Source organism: Zingiber officinale, chromosome 9A (genome assembly GCF_018446385.1).
Source record: "Zingiber officinale cultivar Zhangliang chromosome 9A, Zo_v1.1, whole genome shotgun sequence".
Taxonomy (NCBI): Eukaryota; Viridiplantae; Streptophyta; class Magnoliopsida; order Zingiberales; family Zingiberaceae; genus Zingiber; species Zingiber officinale.
The window spans coordinates 110887383-110906623 of record NC_056002.1 but is presented as its reverse complement, the minus strand read 5'-3'; the positions used below and the strand labels follow the sequence as shown (position 1 = coordinate 110906623).

The following is a 19241-nucleotide window of genomic DNA, read 5'->3' as shown; positions in this document are numbered from 1 at the left end:
CGTGCAAGGTTTCCAGAGACCAAGAAGGCCCTGACCGTGTGCACTACATGGCCGTGCAAGGTTTCCAGAGGCAGAGGCAGTGCAGGCCATGTAGATCTACACTGCCATGCAAAGGGAGTTGTGGAAGAAGCATGTCACGGCCGTGTATCACACACGGCCGTGTATCACACACGACAATGTAAGGTAGGCAGAGAAGAGAGTGGCCTTGGCTGTGTGAACCTCACACGGCCGTGCCTCGGGGCCGTGTGGCGCCCAAACCTCCCCTCTATATAAGACCTCCTTCATGAATTGAAGAGGGATCTTCTCCCTTTTGGGGGGGGGGGAATCAAGATTTGGGGCAATTCTTCTTCATCTTGGAGGGATTTTGCAGCGATTCAAGAGGAGATCTTCAACGTTTCGACTCCAAGATTGTGGATTGGATCCAAAGACGGTTCTTCATCATAGATAAGCTTTCTTTCTTCCTTTTCTTGAATTTGGGATCAATAATGCTTGTAATTTCCTTCTCTTCAGATTTCTTTCCTCATTTCATGGAGTAGATTTCATTGTTCTAGGATGGAGGGAGTAATTGTAAGGATGATTTGATGTAAAACTCTTGTGGATTTGTCAATTTTCTATTTCTATGATTTTGCCCTGTTTGTATCAATTTGATCTTGTATGGATTGTTGTGATTGTGCCTAATTACCATGCTTGATTGAGTGTTTGAATATCTTGTGGATCTTGTATGGATTGTTTCTCATTCAATTTTTTGAGGGACGTTCGTGATAGGAACATGCCCGTGTAAGGACGTTTGAGGGATGATCTTGAGGGTGAAATAAGGTAATTCAAGGGGGTAGGATAGATTGTATGCGTTCATATATTATATCTTGATACGGTTGAGGAGTGATGAATCCTATGTTGATTATCCGAGGGACGCACGTGACAGGCAGGCCCATGTAAGGACAACATAGATTCATTCTTAATTTATCACGTTTAGGTATAGATTTCAGTCCTAGGCTGGTTGTCTATTGCAAGAGGGAACCGACAACCTTCTACAAATGATGGACAATTGAGAAATAAAATTCGATAGATCATTTACATTGAAGAACCTTACAAAGAAACCAAAACTCCTACAACACCCCTTTTATCAAAGCCCTTATTCTTGTTTGTTATTCTTTCATCTCTTTGTTTTCCTTTGTATAGTTGCATTTAGCTTTTGATAATCAATTGATTAGTTGTTTAGCTAATTCACGTTGATAAATCTTTAGTGGTTATTCCAGTCCCTGTGGATACGATATCTTTTATTATTACTTACGACATTTCCATACACTTGCGGAACGTCAACAAGTTTTTGGCACCGTTGCCGGGGACTGCGCTATAACATTAAGGATTATCAATTGAGTTAGACTAAACATAACTTTTCTTTTCTTTTCATTTGCATAGTTGAACTTAATCTTTAGAATTCTGTTTTCAATAATTTTTTCTTTTCTTGTATAACATTCTTGTTAATTCTTTTTGTTGCAATTCTAATTCTAATTCTAACTTTGTATTCTTGATTTCTAGCACTCTAATCTAACTTTTCTCTGTTTTCTCTTTTGATTTAGTTTCTTTCTTCTTTTCTTTTGTAAACATATCTTGCAATCTTTAGCATATGAATTATTTTAGACATTTTTCTTTTTTCTTTTCTTTCTTGTTTTCATTATGCACTTTCTTTCTTGCAATTTGAATTCTGCATTTTCTTTCTTGCTTTTCATATTACATTTTATTTCTTATTTTTTATTCTTGAATTTCCATGAGCACTAACATGTCAAGCAGACCCATGAGAAATTTTTCTACACCTTTTTCTGCAAGATTTTTGTCTCCCATTGTGTAACCTTAAATTGAAGCAGAAAGTTTCCAACTAGACCCAGAGGTAATTTTTATGATAAAAGATCACAAATTTAGAGGAGAAGTATCAGAAAGTCCTTATCTTCATCTTGAAACATTTTTAGAGATTTGTGATATGGTGAAATGTGAAGGAGTGTCAGCAGATGCAGTTCGATTGATGGCATTTCCTTTCAGTATCAAGGATAAAGCAAGGACTTGGTTATATTCTCTCCATCCTCAAATCATCACAAGTTGGGAGCAATTGGAGAAGCAATTTCTGAATCATTTTTTTTCCTTCAAGAAGAATAGCGTATATGAGGAATTGCTTAACAAATTTTGCTCAGGCATATGGAGAATCATTGTTTGAAGCATGAGATAGATTCAAGAGTCTTCAAAGACAGTGCCCTCATCATGGTTTTGAAAAAATGGTTGATTCTGCACATATTCTATGGGGGAATTTCTTTCTTAGACAAGAGTTTATTGGATTCATCAGCTGGAGGTTCTTTTATGGACAAACGTGTAGATGAAGCATATATGTTAATTGATCAAGTGACATTGAACCTCCATGAATGGTCGAACATAAGTTGGATGAAATCTCCCTCAAACATTCAAGAAGTGCAAGCCATAAATGCTATAGATCCTGTCAAACAAATTGTAACTCAACCATCTATGAGTTTTGAAAATCACAAATCACAGAACGGGGAGTTCAAACATTTAGGGACAAAGATTGAAAGTATTGTTTCAAATTGGTTTAAAGAAGATCCCCCTCCTTCGCAGACAAGATCTAGTGAAAAGTGTGATGATGTTGGGTTGAGAATTGAAAAAAATCATGAAGAACTTTTGAAGAAGGACATGTTTAGAATTGAGGAGAAGAACAATAGAAGACTACATGAACTCAGTTCCATTATTCTAGGAGGTTCCCAAATGCCACAAGTACCTTTCCCTCAACGATTGATCACACCAACACTAGATAACCAAGTTGGACCTCCTCCAAAAGCTCAAAGGGAATTTGGGAAAAAGGAAGTTCAATCTTTCCCAGGACCTTCACTAAGGGTTCCTTTTCCACAAAGGTTAGTGGGGGTCAATGAAAATAAAGACTTCGGCAAATCTTGTGGCACTAATATGGTTGAGTGCAGATTTTTAAATGTATATGAGATGAAGATGAAGACTCTTCAGATGAGGATTTTATTGATAATGCAGTGGTAAATAAGTTTTCATATCTACCTCCAAATTTTATAGGGTGTTATAGTGACATTGAACTTTCAGATGATAAATGTGATGTGGTAGATCAACTTAAAACTGCAAGTGAAGTTATTGATCCTCTTGTTATTGATTCTCCTATTGAGGATATAGATGTTGGTTTATTTTTTGATGTATGTGTTGATGATGATGTTTTGAAAGAACGTGTAGGGAGCTGTGTTGTGGAAGCAACATCTCAAGGATCACAACCTTTGTCCATAGAGGTTGTAAGAATTGATCATATTATGGAACAATGTGTAGGGACTTATGCAGAGCTAGCAGAGTCTTAAGAATCACCATCTTTGATATCGTCAACATCTGAGCCAGGGCCAGAACCATCATTTGATTCAGAGGAGGTCACATTTACATGTTTAGAAATTTCAAGTATCTCTCAGCAAAGTAAGGTTAGTATTTCTTGTGATCTTTTGAAAAATTTTATAGAGGTACCTATCATTGACTTTGTTTGATGTGATTCAGTTTTTATTTCTTATTCTGCTTATCTTAATATGGTTATGACTCTATCTTATCTAATATGTTTGTGGGAGATTTGTATTTTCTTTGCATGTGCAGATTTCACTTGGGCTAATAATTGGAAGCTCACACTGAACCGTCTTCGACCACTTGAAAGAACTTCAAAGAAGACGAAGATAGAGAGAGCAATACTTCATTTTGTAATTCCTATATTGAAAGCTCCCTCCATAATAAGAGCCCTTGGTAGGAGGGTGTTGAAATATCTTACCCCTCCAAGAGCAAGCTTTCGATAAATCTAATGAGGTGGTCGAGCTAATGACATTAAACAAGCGCTTCTTGGGAGGCAACCCAAGTTCATTTTCTTTGTTTTCATTTGTCTTTAGTTCTTTTTACATTCATTTCATTCTTTATAATAAGCATGTATCCTCTACTTAATTTTTGTTGACAATCTTCTTTTATAGGACTCAAAGATTAGGAGGAGTGTAACTACATGATGGAGAAGTTAATGACATGGGCATTTGGCATGCATCATTTGGTAACTTCTTTTACTTTTAATCTCCTCCACATTGTTTTTAGTTTTCATTGGGACAATGAAAAGTTTAAGTCTGGGGGGATGCATTAGATGCATTTGATTTGCTTTGTTTGCTTTTGTTTTTTTGCTTATGTCTTGCATTTTGTTTTGATTTTTCATGGCATACATCTTGAGAACATCAAAACTTCACTTATATACTTTCTTGTCTTCAAGATTAAATGTTAGCACGTTCATTATCTAGATTCATGATGTTTTAAGTGATGCTAGTAGTATGCTTAATGAACCTCTTTTCTCTATCTTAAGTAGCATGAAATAAGCTAAGTATCATATGGAGATAAGTTTGAGATTTGGCTTGACCTTAAGAATCTTATCTTCACTTCACTTCTACTTGATGCTTGAATGATTTATATCATTGAAATAGTCATGATTCATCTTGTTTGTTTAGTACTTGGTTTCCATGGTGATTTCTCAAACTTCATTTTGGTTACTGGATGAGGCTCAAATCATGTAAGCTCATTTGGAAAAATCAAAATATCCCAACATTTGTGCTAAAAGTACATTTGTAAATAAGTTTTGCACAATGCAAATACTTATGAAAAAAAAAGAGTGAAAAAAATAGAAAAAAAATTTGAATAAGGGATATAAAAAATAGTTGTCGTTAGTGGAATCTAGCAAGTCACCCCTTTGAGACCGAGTTAGGTTACTGGGGAAATGATTGCTTAGCTTCTCTTGAGATTGAGCACACCTTTGAGATCTTGGGTTGATTGAGAAATATGAACCAAGTGTGTGCCAAGTAAGTGCCTATCACCGGAAATATTAGGAATTCAAATTCAATGACGACTTGACTAGGACATAGATTGAAACTTGAAGAGTTTTGAGTTACCTTGCACTGTGCACAAGAGACTTATGCTTGAGCCATACTTAACTTGTTTCCATGATCATGCTTGTTAATGAAACTTTTTGATAGAGTTAGGAGAATGCATTAGGGATATGAGAACATTGTAAAATATATGAATTTAGATTGATGTATTTTGCTTGAGGACAAGCAAAGGTTTAAGTCTGGGGGTGTGATATGCGTAGATTATATACACTTTTAAGCATGTTTGGACGCACATTCGCATACTTTGAGCATGCTTTATCTATGCATTTTCGTACTTCCAGCTTTCCTTTTAGCATATTTACTCTTTTGTTTGGAGATCTGCTTTTGCGCATTTTTTGTATACAGGGGTCGAATTTGGTGAAGGATTCATGTTCGAGGCCAAATCTGCAAGCGAAGCTAGAGAGGAAGGCGCTGTTCTTGAACCTCACACGACCCTACCATGGGGGGTTTCCCAGGCCGTGTAGAGATCCTTGGCCATGTGATTGCAGCAGAAAAGGAAGTGGCCTCAGCCGTGTGAACCTCACACGGCCGTGCCAAGATTTGAAGCCAAAAGGAGCCAAGCCGTGTACACCACACGACCATGCAAGGTTTCCAGAGATCAAGAAAGCCTCGGCCGTATATACCACACGACCGTGCAAGGTTTCCAGAGACCAAGAAAGCCCTGGTCGTGTGCACTACATGGCCATGTAAGGTTTCCAGAGGCAGAGGCAGTGCAGGCCGTGTAGATCTACACGACCATGCAAAGGGAGTTGTGGAAGAAGCATGTCACGGCCGTGTAAGGTAGGCAGAGAAGGGAGTGGCCTTGGCCGTGTGAACCTCACATGGTCGTGCCTCGGGGCCGTGTGGCGCCCAAACCTCCCCTCTATATAAGACCTCCTTCATGAATTGAAGAGGGATATTCTCCCTTTTGGGGGGAATCAAGATTTGGGGTGATTATTCTTCATCTTGGAGGGATTTTGCAGCGATTCAAGGGGAGATCTTCAACGTTTCGACTCCAAGATTATGGATTAGATCCGAAGACGGTTCTTCATCGTAGATAAGCTTTCTTTCTTCCTTTTCTTGGATTTGGTATCAAAAATGCTTGTAATTTTCTTCTCTTCGGATTTCTTTCCTCATTTCATGGAGTAGATTTCATTGTTCTAGGATGGAGGGAGTAATTGTAAGGATGATTTGATGTAAAACTCTTGTGGATTTGCCAATTTTCTATTTCTATGATTTTGCCCTGTTTGTATCAATTTGATCTTGTATGGATTGTTGTGATTGTGCCTAATTACCATGCTTGATTGAATGTTTGAATATCTTGTGGATCTTGTATGGATTGTTTCTCATTCAATTTTTTGAGGGACGTTCGTGATAGGAACATGGCCGTGTAAGGACGTTTGAGGAATGATCTTGAGGGTGAAATAGGGTAATTCAAGGGGGTAGGATAGATTGTATGTGTTCATATATTATATCTTGATGCGGTTGAGTAGTGATGAATCCTATGTTAATTTTCTGAGGGATGCACATGACAGGCAAGCCCGTGTAAGGATAACATAGATTCATTCTTAATTGATCACGTTTAGGTATAAATTTTAGTTCTAGGCCGGTTGTCTATTGCAAGAGGGAACCGACAACCTTCTACAAATGATGGACAATTGAGAAATAAGATTCGGTAGATCATTTACATTGAAGAACCTTACAAAGAAACCAAAACTCCTAGAACACCCCTTTTATCAAAGCCCTGATTCTTGTTTGTTATTCTTTCATCTCTTTGTTTTCCTTTGCATAGTTGCATTTATCTTTTGATAATCAATTGATTAGTTGTTTAGCTAATTCACGTTGATAAATCTTTAGTGTTATTCCAGTCCCTGTGGATATGATATCTTTTATTATTACTTACGACATTTCCATACACTTGCGAAGAGTCAATAAGGAACTCATAAGGATTGTCATGTAAACCCTGCAGGTAGACTTTGTCTGATATGATAATGAAGTTGAGTAGTACTACTCTTGAAGTTAGATATTAATTAAGTGAGTTGTCAGTAACTCATTTAATTAATGGACATTCAATATCTTAAACACAGGGAGATTAGCGCACTCATGATAAGAATGAGCCCATATTGTAATATGGGATTGGTGCGGTAGTGCAATAATAACTCTTTAGTGGTATAAGTTATTATTGATGAACTTGAGTTGGGTGTTCGGGGTGAACACGGGAAGCTCAAGCCCATAGAGCTCCAAAACCAATTCCTCCTCTCAGTCCCTATTGTAGCCTCTTATTTATAAAGCTTTTTATCCACCCAAAGCCCAGCCTCTTACACAAGCTTAGGGGCCGGCCAAGCCAAGCTTGATGTCCAAGCTTAGTGGTCGGTCAAGCCAAGCTTGGAGCCCAAGACTAGGGCTGGCCAAGCCATGCTTGATGACCAAGCATGGGGCCAACCATGAAAAGAAGAGAAAAGGAGATTTTATTAAAAATAAATTTTTTGATAAAATCTTTCCTTTTATAGCCATTCATGAAGGGATTTAAAAAATAAATTTTATTTTTAAAAATTTTCTTTTATAGACATCCACATGGTTTTAAAAGTGAGTTTTAAAATTTTAAAATCTTTCCTTTTATAGCTTTCTACAAAGGATTAAAGAAAGATTTTAATTTTGTTAAAATCTTTTCTTATTTGTGTTGGAACCCCAAGGTTGTTTTGGTGTGATCAACAAGTTAAGTTAAGTCCTGTGTGTTTTTAACCTTGTGTCTAAGTGTGCAGGAGCTTAGGAACACAGGTAGTCGAGCGGAAGACGCAGCTAGCAAGAAGGACGGCAGTCCGAGGGACGAGGTGCTGCGAAAGAGTACACCGGCGGACGAGAAGGAAGCGCGCGGTGGTTCCGAGGGACGAAAGCCGGAGCGGAAGATTGCTCGGGGAGCAAGAGACGCAGCTAGCGAGAAGGTCGACGACCGAGGGACGAAGACTGCGGATGAGTACGCTGGCGGACGAGAAGGAAACACGCGGCAATTCCGAGAGACGAGAAGCCGGAGGGAAGCCCGCTAGAGAAGACCTGAAGTTGGGTTCGGGTGAGCCCTTTTCCAGATAGCAGAGATCACCCAAGTGAGCAGATCCGGAGGAGAAGAACCGGACCGAGGCGGGACTGAACCAGAGAAGAGGTCCTGGACGAAAAAGTCAACGGCTGTTGACTTTGGGCTCCGGGGCGCCCGGAGCCCTCCGGGGCGCCCGGAACCCTTCCGGGCGCCCGGAACCTGATTTTGACCAAGATCGCGATTTACGTGATCTAAACGTTGGGGGATAAAGTTTTATCCCCCCAGGGCGCCCGGAACCCTTCTAGGCACCCCGACCAAGGCTATAAATATAGCCTTGGTCCAGAAGCTTTTTAATCAATTCAGAAATTGTAACAACACTTGTGTGCTTCCATTGCTTTGATTAGCTTCTTTCTTTTTGTGCCTACACTGCTGTAAACGAGGCTTCTCCGCCTGAAGGAGTTCTTAGTGCAACCATCTTCCTTGGATTAACAACCTCCCCGGTTGTAACCAAGTCAAATTCGGTGTCTCGTTTTTTATGCTTTATTTTCTGCTTAATATATTTTTTCAAGTGTTAGCTTAATTGTTCGAGAAGGGTCTTTTTGTTTTTTTATTCAGGGCTATTCAACCCCCCCTTCTAGCCGGCCCAACGGTCCTACAAGTGGTATCAGAGCCAAGGCGCTTCAGGAAGACTAACCGCCAAACGAAGCAACGAGATGGCCGGACCAAGCATTCATCCGCCGAAATTCGAAGGGGACTTTGCCACTTGGAAAAAACATATGCAGGTATTTCTTACAACAGATATTGAATTATTTTTAACAATGAAACTTGGTTTTCAAGCTCCAGAGGACAAGGAAATAGATAAATGGACAAAAAAGGAGCAGGCCGACTTCGTGGCGAACGGCAAAGCAGAGTACCATCTGCTAAGCGTTCTTCCGCCTCAAGAAGTCAACAGGATTGGTAAATACAACTCTGCAAAGGAACTTTGGGAGAAGTTCCTCGAGCTGCACGAAGGAACGCCCGAAGCTAAGCTCGCCAGAAGAGATCTGCTTCGCAATCAGCTCACCAGCCTGCGACTTGGGGAAGACGAGTCAGTCGCGCACCTACACTCGAGAATAAAAGAAATTATCATCGGTCTTTCGAATCTCGGAGAAAAGGTAAGTAACCGAGATTCGCTCAGGTACGCTTTAAATTCCTTTCCTAGAAATACAAAATGGGCATCATTAGTAGATGCATTTTACATTTCTAAAGATTTAGAAAAGATTTCATTAGAAGAATTCTTTTCAACATTTGAAGTGCATGAGTCAAGATGTGCAGGAATGAAGGAGCCTAAAAACAACGTCGCCCTCAAAGCCTCGAGAGACAAACCAGAATCGGAATCCTCTCTCGATGACGAGGAAATGGTAATGATGGTAAGAAGATTCAAGAAACTTTGTAAATCCAGATCTACTAACCATTCGCAGGGAAAGAAGAGAAGAACGATCCGCTGCTACCACTGTGACGAAGAAGGGCACGTAAAGGACAACTGCCCAAAGCTGAAGAACAAGGACAAGGAAAAGGGTAAGAAGCCTATCCAAAAGCGAAAGGCCCTAAAGGCGACGTGGGACGATACATCGTCCGAATCGGAAGTCGAAGCTTTCTCCGGACTCGCACTGATGGCGAGTCATCAAGACGACGACTGCGATTCAAGCTCTTCCGAAATGAGCATCGAGAGCATCGATGAAGGGGGAGACACGTCAAAAGAAAGCAGTAGCTCAGGGGGAGAAACGGACAACGAGATCGACAAGGTAAGTCAAGTACGATCTCTTCCTCCCGATAAAATGTTTAAGTTCGTTAAACTTTTAACAAAAGATTGCTGCAAATTAGAAAGTGAAAATAAAAATTTAAAAGTAATTCTAGCTAAGTCTTGTCCCTTATAAGAATTAGATAAATTAAAACTAGCAAATGAAAAATTGAAACTTGAAAATGATGAGTTGAAAATGCAAGTAGATAACTTGAGAAACCATGCATGTTCATCTAAAACCAATGTTAGAAGATTTAATAATTTAAATTGGTACTTTAAATATCACCCTGGACAAATTAGAAATATTTCAAAAAAATATGTCCCCAAAAACTTTTTAGTTAATCCAGTACGTTGGAACCTATATTGGGTTCCTAAATCATGCTTAAATTAATTTTAATTAAAATTAGCGCTTTAAGTGAGAAAATTAAACAAAGAATTTCTTTATGAGGCTTTGTCTAAGCAAGTGGTTGTTGCTCCAATAACCAAGAAGGCCTAGTGCCTCGCCACGACCTGGAAGCCAAAATATTGAAATAAATGTTTAATTAACTTACTAATGAAGCATTAATACAAGAATTAATTAGTGTTTGAAAAAGGTTATTCAAAACATTTTATTTCAAATTAGAAATTTACTTACTTAGAAATTTTTTTTGCCTAAGTCATTTAAAAAAAAAAAACTAGAAATCCTAATTAAATTTTTTACTTAGGATTTTTTATACTTAGAAATAATCTCAAAAATATTTTTAGGATTTTTTAAAATATTCTCAAGAATCATTTTTTCCTAAGTTAAGAATTTCTTTGAAACTAGAAATCTCAGCTTAAATTACTTAGAAAATTTTTCTAAATTTCTTAAAAACTTAGATTTTTTTTTTTTGAAATATTTTTTTCTAAGTTTTTAACCCTTAGATTGTTTTTCTTGGAACCCCATTTTTTTTGTGATCAAAGGGGGAGAAGGGAAAGTATAAGTCTAGGGGGAGGTAGATAGATTTATTTTTTCTATCTTTTTGCACTTAAATTGCAAATTAAGTTAATTTACTTAATTTTATTTAATGTCTATTTTACCCTAGCTTAACTTGGGTTGATCACACCAAAAAGGGGGAGACTGTTGGAACCCCAAGGTTGTTTTGGTGTGATCAACAAGTTAAGTTAGGTCCTGTGTATTTTTAACCTTGTGTCTAAGTGTGCAGGAGCTTAGGAACACAGGTAATCGAGCGGAAGACGCAGCTAGCGAGAAGGACGGCAGTCCGAGGGACGAGGTGCTGCGGAAGAGTACACCGGCGGATGAGAAGGAAGCGCGCGGTGGTTCCGAGGGACGACGGAAGATTGCTCGGGGAGCAAGAGACGCAGCTAGCGAGAAGGTCGACGACCGAGGGACGAAGACTGCGGATGAGTACGCTGGCGGACGAGAAGGAAACACGCGGCAATTCCGAGGGACGAGAAGCCGGAGGGAAGCCCGCTCGAGAAGACCGGAAGTTGGGTTCGGGTGAGCCCTTTTCCGGATAGCAGAGATCACCCAAGTGAGCGGATCCGGAGGAGAAGAACCGGACCGAGGCGGGACTGAACCAGAGAAGAGGTCCTGGACGAAAAAGTCAACGACTGTTGACTTTGGGCTCCGGGGTGCCCAGAACAGTCCGGGGCGCCCGGAGCCCTCCGGGGCGCCCGGAACCTGATTTTGACCAAGATCGCGATTTACGCGATCTGAACGTTGGGGGATAAAGTTTTGGAGGAGGCACCCAAATACCCTCTTCTATATAAAGGGGCTTCTTCCTCTTTAAAAGGGAGGAGGCTCTCCCTTTGAGGAGATCCATTTTGGAGGCTTCTTTCCACATCTTGGGCGTGGTTTCCAGCGATCAAGAGGCGTTTCCATCCATGATTCTGTTAGGATCGATGGATTGCGGCTAGAGAGGGGGAGTGTGAATAGCCGTCCCCAAATACTTCGTTTCTTTCTACAAATCAAGTTAGCGCAACGGAAATAAAACGAATAAAAACGAAAGCGAAGAATAGCAAACCTCAAACTCGTCGATGTAACGAGGTTCGGAGATGAAACTCCTACTCCTCGGCGTGTCCGTAAGGTGGACGAATCCGATCAATCCGTCGGTAGATGAGACCCCGGAGAACCGGCTAATGTAACACTCCTTCTGGGTGGAGAAACCTCGCCATAATGTTTTGCAAAAGCAATACAGGAGTAGAAAGCAGCAAGAAGCAAAATACAATACAAATGTATGAAACACCTTCACTTACTTGCCTTCTCTTCGACTGGATGAAGCAGCAGCTTCTCGGATCCAACCACAACAGCAACAGCAACTGATCAGTTGGTCCCAGCCGAGTGGAAGCTCACAAAAAGCTTCAGGAATGAAGAGCTCAGCAAAGCTCGCAGAAGAACTTGCAGGAGCAAGAAGAAGAGGCAGGAACAAGAAGAAGCAGAAGCTTCGGAGAAGAAGAAGTTGCTAACTGTAGCAGCCCTCGATCTCCTTTTATAACCTCTGATATCCTGAGCCAACCTGCGAACCTACAAGCAAAAAGGCCAGAACACAGAAGCCCGAAATAATCTAGCCGTTGAGTCACAACGGCTAGACCTGGACTGATCAGGCTCCACCCTGATCGGTCCAGGGTTCTTCTGATTGGTCATGGAGACCGATCAGGCTCTATGCTGATCGGTCCCCAGACCAATCAGAAGGCTTTCACAGAGAGTTGCCCAACTCTCTGTGCGTACCCTGATCAGTCCCGGGGACCGATCAGGCTTCCTGCTGGCACACTGATCGCTTTCTGATCGGTCTCCAGACCGATCAGGAAACCACAGTATCAGTGGATCGGTCACCAGACCGATCTAGGTCTTGGTTTTTGCCCAAACCAAGTCTAAACCAATATCCGGTCAACCTTGACCTCTTGGTACATCATGCTTAGCATCCGGTCACTCCCTTGACCTGCTAAGACTCCCCACCAAGTGTCCGGTCAATCCCTTTGACCCACTTGGACTTTTCTCTTCGTGTCAAGTATTCGGTGACTCCCTTGACCTACTTGACCTTCTCAACACCAGATGTCCGATCACCCTTGATCCATCTGGATTTTCCCTTGCCCGGCTTCACTCACCAGGACTTTCACCTAGCTTCACTCACTAGGGTTTTCACCTGGCTTCACTCACCAGGATTTCCAATCTGCCCGGCTTCACTCACCAGGACTTTCCAACTGCTTGGCTTCACTCACCAGGACTTTCCCACTGCCTGACTTCACTCACCAGGACTTTCACCTAGCTTCACTCACTAGGGTTTTCACCTGGCTTCACTCACCAGGATTTCCAATCTGCCTGGCTTCACTCACCAGGACTTTCCAACTGCCTGGCTTCACTCACCAGGACTTTCCCACTGCCTGGCTTCACTCACCAGGACTTTCCCACTGCTTGGCTTCACTCACCAGGACTTTCCGTCTGCCTGGCTTCACTCACCAGGACTTTCCACATCCGGTCCAGAGAACGAGCTACCGAGCCCTCTCTGACCACGTCCGGAGAACGAGCTACCGTGCCCTCTCCGTCTTTCACTTCCAAGTTCCCATACTTGGACTTCTCCGTGCCAAGTCTCCATACTTGGACTTTCTCCCGTGCCAAGCTCCCTGCTTGGACTTTTCTCGTGCCAAGCTCCCTGCTTGGACTTTTCCGTGCCAAGTCAACTCACCTCGGGTCAACCAGGTCAACCTTGACCAAGGGTTGCACCCACAACCTCCCAAGTTTCTGTTCTTGTCAAACATCAAGATACAACTTGAGTCAAGTCTACTCGAGTCAGGTCAACCAGGTCAACCTTGACCTAAGGTTGCACCAACAATCTCCCATCAAAATACAACTCTTCTGTTCTCGTCAAACATCAAAATACAACTCGAGTCAGGTCAACTCGAGTCGGGTCAACCAGGTCAACCTTGACCTAAGGTTGCACCAACAGATTCGACTCCGATAACATGGATTGGTTCCGAAGATCACTCGTCGTCTTTAGATAAGCATTTCCATTCTCTTTTCTTGATTGAGATCAGAATGTTTGCAATCTTCTTGTCTTCAGTTCTTTTCTTGTGTTCTATGGAGTAGATCTTATTGTTCTAGGATGGAGGGAGTATTTGTGATGTAAATTGATGTAAGATTCAAGGATTTGCCATCTTCTTGATTCAATGATATTGTTATGTTTTGTATCAATTCAATCTTGTATGGATTGTTGTGTTTTGTACCTAATTACCATTCTTGATTGATTATTTGTATTTCCTGTGGAATCTTGTAGAGGAATTCTCTAAATTGTATACCCGAGGGGCGTTGTGATAGGGCTGCCCTGCTAACGGACTTCATAAGAATCATAACTATTTGATTGCTTAAGGTTTAGATGAGAGTCCTTGACCGGTGTTTTCTGCAGGAAATAACCTGTGACTTCTTACAAATACATTACAATTGAGGATAAGAATTGGTAGATTGTTTTACATTAATGAGTATTACAAAGAAACCAAGACTCCTAGAACCTTCACAAAACTAAGTTTCTGCATTTAATCTTTCACTTCTATTCTTTAGTTGTTTCTTAGATCATATAATCTCTTGTTTGATTGTTTAGCTAATTCGCTTTGAGACATTTTAGTGGTTATAACCAGTACCTGTGGATTCAATATTCTTTTATTATTGACGACGTAACCGTACACTTGCGGTACGTAACAAGTTTTTGGCGCCATTGCCGGTGACTGTGTCTATAACATTAGAGATTATCATTTGAGTTAGACTAAACTTTTCTTTTCTATTCTTCTCTTACATCTAACTTGTAATTAGTTTTCTAATTCTGTTCTGAATTTTTTTTTGAAATCCTTTCTTTGCATTCATTATTCTTTTGTTTGTAAAATCCAATTCTTTGTATTCTTTATTCTTTTCTTTGAATTAAATTCTTTAATCTTCTTCTTGTATGCGAAGATCTAAATTTGTAGGTGATTTACTTCCTCTTGATCCTGAGATTGATAGAACCATTCATAGAAGGAGAACCTCACAAAGACATCAAGAAGAACAAGAACATTCAAGTATGAAAAATAAACCACTTAAGGATTATGCAGCACCTTATGTCAGAGGGTTCCGTTCAAGCATTACAAGACTCTTTGTTGAAGCTAATAATTTTGAGATTAAGCCTGTAATAATTTCTATGGTTCAACAAAATTAATTTGGAGGTGGACTGCATGAAGATCCTAATCAGCATTTGGAAGTCTTTTATGAAATCTACAATACCATGAAAATGAATGGTGTTCCTTCAGAAGCAGTGAGACTATTATTGTTTGGGTTTTCTTTACGAGATAGAGCTAAACAATGGCTGAATTCTTTACGTCCTAATAGCATTACCACTTGGGAACAATGTGAGCAGCAATTCTTAGACAAATTCTATCCTCCAAGCAAGACAACTCATATGAGAAATCTTATTGCAAGCTTCAGATAATCTGACTCAGAATCTTTATTTGAAGCATGAGATAAATACAATAGTATACTCAGACAATGCCCACATCATGGATTGGAGAAATGGTTGGTGTTGCACATATTTTATAATGGCATCAATTATCATACTAAGGTGTCCCTTGATTCAACAGCTGGAGGGGCACTTATGAATAAAAGTTTAGATGAGGCTGAAGATATAATTGAAAGTGTAGCACAGAATCATCATCAATCGACAATAGAGAGAAGTGGAGGCTATTCTTATACAAATCCAACAAAAGCATTAGGAAAGCTTGATGTAGATGTAGTTACCTTAATGACTGCAAAGCTGGATGCTCTTACTAAGAAGCTAGAAAATATGGGAACAAATTCTAACACGGTAAATGCCATAGTATGTTGCTGTGAAACATGTGGAAGTTCTGATCATTCTCAAGACTCATATCCTTTGGGAGCTATCTCTGCACAAATAAATCAGTTAGAGCAATGTGATGCTATCATGGGTTTTAATCAGAGATAGAACAATCCATTTTCAAACACATAAAACCCTGGGTGGGAGAATCATCCTAATTTTTCTTATAGAAACAATCAAGAACAAGGACCATCTATGGGGGCAAGACAAAGTTTCCTGCCTGGGCAACAAAATTTTCAACAACAATAATCTTCTCAAGCTTATCAATTTTCTAAAATTGAGAAGATGCTTGAGGAAATTATCTCCAATCAAAATTAAATGAAGCAAGATATTTTGAAGCTAACTCATAGAATGGATAATTCTGATAAGCATCAAAAGATTCAAGATAGCCAAATTACCCAGTTAGCTTCATCATCTTTAAGAGCACCAGGATAATTTCCTGGAAAATCTGATGTCAACCCAGTAGAGCATTACAATAGAATTGAGCTTAGGAGTGGACGTACCTTGGGTGATCCTCAAGTTACTGCTCTAAAAGGGATGAAAACTGAAGAAGAGCTCTCTCCTCCAGCACTTGAACCAATTCAGATTCAATATAAAGAGAAGAGTACCAATAAGGTTGAAGAGACTCTTCCACTTAACCCTCAAAGTCAAGTAGTCCCTTTCCCTCAAAGATTAGTTATGTTAAAGAAGGATGAAGAGTTTGACAGATTTTTTGGAAAAAGTTAAAGAAATTTGTGTTGAAGTTCCTTTAATTGATGCAATCATACAAATGCCAAAGTTTGCCAAATTTCTGAAGGATATCATGTCAAACAAAAGAAGAAGAGGAGACATCGAGACCATAGCACTCACTGAGGAATGTAGCGCTTTGTTTGAAAAGACATTTCCCCAAAGCTTAAAGATCCAGGAAGCTTTTATATTCCTTGTAATATAGGAGTTGAATTTATAGAAAAAGCTTTTTATGATTTGGGGGCAAGTGTTAGCCTCATTTCATATTCAATTTGTAATAAATTAAGTCTAAAAAACTTTAAACTTACTACCATGACACTACAATTAGCTAATCATTCTTGCAGGTATCCTATGGGCATTATTGAGATGTGCTGGTAGAGGTTGGTGGGATTATAATTCCCAAAGATTTTGTGGTACATGACATGGTAGAAGATCCAAAAATTCCTATCATTTTAGGAAGACCTTTTCTTGCTATAGTCGTTGGACCGTTGGCGGCCGACTTGAAGGGGGGGGGGGGGTTGGATAACCTGCAAACACAAAAATAAAAACCAACTCTTCTCGAACTCTCAACAGAACACTTGCATAAATAAATTAAACAAATAAACTAAAAGTAAGAGACAAAAGAGATTTACTTGGTTACAACCGGGGAGGTTGTTAATCCAAGGAAGATGAAGCGTATTAGAATATCTCTTTCAGGCGGAGAAACCTCTTATAGTGTTTAAGCACAGAAACAGAAGCTCAACTCTAAACGTAAAGCACACAAGCATTGGAATTATAATTCTTGAGTTCGTTTGATTGCTGAAAAAAGCTTTTGAACCAAGGCTATATTTATAGCCTTGGTCGGGGCGCCCCGAAGGGTTCCGGGCGCCCTAGGGGGGATAAACTTTATCCCCCAACATTCAGATCGAGTCAAAACTCGATCCTGTGAAAAAGTCAACTACGGGTGCCTGGAAGGGTTTCGGGCACCCCGGAGGGGTCCGGGCGCCCCAGACATCTCCGGGCGCCCCGGGCTGTTCCGAGCGCCCCGGACAGCTCCGGGCACCCCTGAGGGAAAAGTCAGCCCTGTTGACTTTTTTCCACCAGGGTCTTCTGCCCTGGCTCCGTTCGCCTCAGACCGAGTCTTTTGCTCGTTTGGGTGATCTCTACCATCCGGAATAGGGCTCACTCGAACCCAACTTCTGGTCTTCTCGAGCAGGCTTCCGCTCTGGCTTCTCGTCCCTCAGAATCGCCGCGTGTTTCCTTCTTGCCCGCCATCATACTCATCCGGAGACTTCGTCCCTCGGTCGCACCTCGTGCCGACCTTCTTGCTAGCTGCGTCTCTTGCTCCTCGAGCAGTCTTCCGCTCCGGCTTCTCATCCCTTGGAACCACCGCACGCTTCCTTCTCGTCCGCCGGTGTACTCTTCCGCAGCGCCTCATCCCTCGGACGCACCACGTGCCATCCTTCTCGCTAGCTGCGTCTTCCACTTGACTACCTGTGCTCCTAAGCTCCTGCACACTTAGACACAATGTTAAAAACACACAATACCTAATTAACTTGTTGATCACAGTAAAACAACCTTGAGGTTCCAACAATCTCCCCTTTTTTGATGTGATCAACCCAAGTTAAGCTAGGGTAAAAATAGACATTAAAATAAACTAACTAATTTTTGCAATTAAGTGCAAACAGATAGAAAAATTATTTTTAATCTATCTCCCCCTAGACTTATACTTTTCCTTCTGTCCCTTTGATCACATAAAAAAAATGGGGTTCCGGGAAAAAAATCTAAGGGTTTAAGACTTAGAAAATTTTGAGAACTTTGAAAATTTTTGCAATAATTTTCACATAAGCAGTCTCAAAAAAAATTTCTAAGTATCACTTTAAGTAAAAATAATTCTGACTTAGGAAATTTTGTAAAAATATTTTTGAAAATTCCAAGTAAAAAATTTAAGCAGAAATTTCCAATTTCAGAAAAGCTTTTAACTTAGGCAAAAATATTTATTTATTTATTTAAACAAAATTCGTTCTCAAGTTATTGTCATTTCTTTAATATTATTATGATATCTAAATTTCTATTTTAGTCTATCATAATTTCTCAAATCATAATTTTCCAGATTTAAAACAAAAAATATTAAGCATGCAGAAAATTCTTTCGACAACATAATTGGTAAAAAATCTTTCGGCAATGTTTCTAATTTGCAAGATTCGTTCAACAAAGTATTTTGTAACTCACAAGAATCTTTTGGCAATGCTTCTAATTTGCTAAATTCTTTCAACAAAAGATTTTCTAATCTGAAAAACTCTTTCGATGATTTAATTTCGAATTTGTAAAAATCTTCAGGCAACTTTTCAATTGATTAAACCAATTGTTCAGAAGGTAGAGACCATACCTGACTTACCTTGTCAACTGTTGATTCTCCCCCTGCTGTGTTGCTTTCTTCTAAAGTCTCTCCCCCTTCATCGATGCTCATCTGGGATGAGCTTTCTGTGTCCTCGGGATGGAGTTCGACTGTCTTGGCAGTTTCCTTATTCTCTGACTGTTCTGATGGTGACTTGGTGTCCATCGAAGAGTTGGATTTGACTTCAGCTGGTTCTTCGTAGGTCTTTAAGAACTTTTCCCAAAGTTCTTTTGCACTTATATATTCTTTGACTCTGTCAATATCTTCATCTGGTATTACGCTTAGAACATGAAATTCAGCCCGAGCGTTTGCCATCAATTCATTACGTTGCTTCTCATTCCAGAGATATTTCTTGATTTCTTCTCCATTCATTGTCTTTGTGCTTCATAACCAAATTTCATAATTAATGAAATACCAAAATCTGTGTTTAGATATACCTTCATATGTTGCTTCCATAAAATAAACTCCCCCTCGAATGTTGGTGGGTAGATGCTGTTAGTTAGAGCACTAGAGTCAATCATATGATGATTGTTGTATGGACTCGATGTAT

At 40.1% G+C, this 19241-nt stretch overlaps 2 non-coding genes across 2 annotated transcripts; both read right to left on the bottom strand.

Annotated features, from left to right (window-relative positions):
- Positions 1-2154: 2154 nt before the first annotated feature.
- Positions 2155-2260, bottom strand: LOC122022041. Its single transcript, XR_006122790.1, has one exon. It is a non-coding gene; the product is annotated as a small nucleolar RNA R71 (small nucleolar RNA).
- Positions 2261-15153: 12893 nt separating this feature from the next.
- LOC122022136 lies at positions 15154-15260 on the bottom strand. The gene has a single exon (XR_006122867.1). It is a non-coding gene; the product is annotated as a small nucleolar RNA R71 (small nucleolar RNA).
- Positions 15261-19241: the final 3981 nt, after the last annotated feature.